Source organism: Megascapheus bottae, chromosome 1 (genome assembly GCF_031878675.1).
Source record: "Megascapheus bottae isolate mThoBot1 chromosome 1, mThoBot2.hap1, whole genome shotgun sequence".
NCBI lineage: Eukaryota > Metazoa > Chordata > Mammalia > Rodentia > Geomyidae > Megascapheus > Megascapheus bottae.
The window spans coordinates 9,222,701-9,226,538 of record NC_143509.1 but is presented as its reverse complement, the minus strand read 5'-3'; the positions used below and the strand labels follow the sequence as shown (position 1 = coordinate 9,226,538).

Sequence of the window (3,838 nt, the reverse complement as noted above, 5' to 3'; positions counted from 1 at the left end):
TTGGTACTTCAACAGCTTTCATTGTACTCTCAAACCTTACGTGCACATTGTAGTATGTGTGTGTGTGTGTGTGTGTGTGTGTGTGTGTGTGTGTGTGTGTGTGTGTGTGTGTACACATGTTCACGAATGCTCATATGCACCAGTCCTGAAGCTTGAGCTCAGGGCCTGGATACTGTCTTGGAGCTTTGTTACTCAAGGCTACAGCTCTAACACTAAGGCCACAGCTCCTCCACTTCAGTCTGTTTTAGGGTGGTGCTTCAAACTGGAGGTAAGAATCACACAGACTTTTCTAGTCCAGGACGTTTTGGATCTTCAAATCTCAGCTCTCAGCCTCCTGAGTAGCTAGGCATACAGACCACAGGCACTAAGCTCATTATGGGTTGTTTTATTGGCATAATATTGCTTTCTCCTTTTTTCTATGTTGCTCATATGCTTTTTTTCTCACTCCCTCATCTTGAAAGAGGTCACTTGGAAAGCATTGTCTGGGAGGAGCCATCCACAGCCAGCCAGACTACATATTGCATTCGAGCCACACAGGTAACAGACTTACCGTGTTGTGCCCTGAAAACTGTTCTGTCCATCAACACTGCCTGGGTTTAAGACGATATGGCTGATGACAGCTAGGACCCCCACTTGTTAGGATGTTCCCAGCAAATCTTCAGATTTAGGAGACAGACGCTTGCTCCATGTTCTATAAACCCCACAGGACTGTTCCATGAGGACACCATTGCATTTCCCTATTCAGGCCTATTAGGTTGTGAATATTTGTGCCACATACACAAGTGGTAAGATAATTGTTGAAAGAACTTTCTGAGAGATGAGGTCCTGGGGAAGGGGAGGGAGAATGGATAGGGGGGAGTAAGGGTGGGGAAAAACACTACTGATGTTCAATGAACAAGTAGGAAGCTAGAACCAGATAAACTTTGGGATGGGGAGAGCTGGGAGAGATGGGGAGAGCAAGGAAGGAGTGATTTTGATGAACAGGCATTGTGCTCACAAACTGATAGGGTGAATTGAAACCCCTTGGTACAACTATTCAAGGATAAGTTAAAAATATATTTAATATTAAAAGAATAACTTTCTGAGGGATACTAATTAATACAGCCAAATAAATCAATGTCCTTTATGTCACTTAGGAGATAGCTATATAGGCAAACAAATAGACAGATAGATAGGGATGATTTGAAATCTAAAAGTGGCTACTACAAGAACTGTATTTATATAAAAAAATACTTCCATGACAAGTGTCACATCAGAAAATAAAGATTGTTGCCATTGTAAATAAATACTACATCACTATTACACAGTTGATAGGATTAAAAAATATGGAGGTTATCAAAAGGGGCACACGAAATCACTTTCCAATATTCTACAAGGTTGTAACAAAATCAATATCTTTAAATTTCAAAAGGGAAATCAAAGAAAAGCACTGGTGATACACGTCGTCCAAGCTACTCAAGAGACTGAAAACTGAAGACCATGGTTCAAAGCCACCCCGGTCAAGAGAAGTCTGTGAGACTCTTATCTTCCATGAGCCACCAAAGAGCTGGAAGTGGATGTGAATTAGCAAAATGCCTTAAGCAAAAAAAAACTGACAGGCAGCACCCAGGCCCTGAGTTAAAAGCCTCAGGAATACCACCAGAAAATAAAGACATCAAAAACTGAGGGAACATAAAACAAAGGATATTTACCCAAATACTATAATGTTAAAGTGATTGGCTTTGCACAGCACTCCCGTGCGAAGCAATCAGAGAAAGAAAAAGGCTTCCCTGGGTGGGCATGAGCACCTGAGCTAGCAGTGGGTATTGACTGAACTTTTGCTTTCTTGCCTCAAGGAGAACAGCCAAGTCTATGACAGCACAAAACCACACAGGGGAATCAGCATTCCTCCTGCTGGGCCTCTCAGACGACCCTCAACTCCAGCCCATCCTCTTTGGGCTCTTCCTGTCCATGTACCTGATCACCGTGCTTGGAAATCTGTTCATCATCCTGGCCGTCACCTCTGACCCCCACCTCCACACCCCCATGTACTACTTCCTCTCCAACCTGTCCTTTGTGGACGTCTGTTTTACTACTACCATCCCCAAGATGCTGGTGAACATCCAGACCCAGAGAAAAGACATCTCCTACCCCCAGTGCCTCACTCAGGTGTGTTTCTTTCTGGTTTTTGCTGGAATGGATAATTTCCTGTTGACCGTGATGGCTTATGACCGCTTTGTGGCCATCTGTTACCCACTGAACTACCCAGTTATCATGAACGCTCACTTCTGTGGCCTCCTGGTCCTCGTGTCTTGGCTTCTCATTTTCTGCATCTCACTAATCCATGTTTTACTGATGAGGAAATTAACCTTCTACCCAGGAACGACCATCCCCCATTTCTTCTGTGAACTAGCTCAAGTTCTCCATTTGGCCAGCTCTGACACCCTCATCAATGACATCTGGATGTACCTGGCTATTGTGCTCTTCGGTGTGTTTCCTGCCTTAGGAATCTTCTGCTCTTACTGTCAGATCCTCTCCTCTTTAATGAAGCTGTCCAACACAGTTAGCAAGCACAAAGCCTTCTCCACCTGTGGCTCTCACCTCTGCATGGTCTCCTTGTTCTACGGGACAGGACTTGGGGTGTACCTCAGCTCTGCGGTGTCCTCCACTGCCCACAGAAGCAGGATGGCCTCGGTGATGTACACAGTGGTCACTCCCATGCTGAACCCCTTCATCTACAGCCTGAGGAACCAGGACGTGATGGGGGCCCTTGAGAGACTGCCAGGCAGAGTGGTCTCCTGTCTTGATGGATTGTGAAGCACAGAACAAAGTAGTCCATTGGAAGTGGGAAGACAAATTGGCTGAATATCAGATCAGTGATACTTTTCCTCCATTATAGGATTCAGTGTATATGTATATATAGACTCTTCCATCTAGAAAAGACGTACTTATTCACGCTTAAAACCAAAGCCCCTATGGCTTTGTCTATCGATGTTTGGACATCTGTCTTTCAAGGAAATTTACTTGCTATCCATCAGAAGAACAACTTCTGTTTTCAGTGTGTATTTTTCTTAATATTCCCATTTGGGTTATTTTTGCCCAACTTTCGTGGGCAATTATTAACAGATAATAGAATGCCGGAAGAAGGTCGATACAAAAATCCAGTCTCCATTATACTGGATAAACGACCTGGAAGAAGTAAAAGCAGAATTTGCACAGGGCAGAATCAAAGACTCCGTTTAGACAGACTAAATCTTAGGAGGTAGAACAATGCAGGGCAAACTTGAACGCAAAAATCCAGTATCCCATGGGCTGGGAGTTTGGCCTAGTGGTTAAAGTGCTTGCCTAGCATGCATGAAGACCCGGGTTCGATTCCTAGGTACCACATATAGAAAAAAGCCGGAAGTGGTGCTGAGGCTTAAGTGGTAGAGCTCTAGCCTTGAGAAAGTCCAAGGACAGTGCGCAGTCCCTGAGCTCAAGCCCAGGACTGGCAAAAAAAAAATCCAGTATCCCATATACAGAATCAAAGACCTTGAAGAAGTAAAACCAGATACACTGCAGTTGCACAGGGAACAATAAAAGACTCCGTTTAGACAGACCAAATCTTATCAGGTAGAACAATGCAGGAGGAAGTTCAATGCAAAAATCCAGTCTCCATCTCCGATATCCTCGATCAAAGTCCTCAAAAAAGTATAAGCACACAAACCGAAGTTGCATATGGAGGAATAAAAGACCAGGTTTAGATAGAACAATTTTTAGCAGATAGGACAATTTATGTGAAAGTCCAAGGCAATAATCCAGTTTAAATTATTCTGGATCAAATACCTTGAAGAGGTAAAAGGAGATACACTAAAGTTGA

At 43.6% G+C, this 3,838-nt stretch overlaps 1 pseudogene; it reads left to right on the top strand.

Annotated features, from left to right (window-relative positions):
• The first annotated feature begins 1,851 nt into the window (after positions 1 to 1,851).
• LOC150068317 (olfactory receptor 7D4-like) lies at positions 1,852 to 2,813 on the top strand (annotated as a pseudogene).
• The last annotated feature ends 1,025 nt before the right edge of the window (positions 2,814 to 3,838 follow it).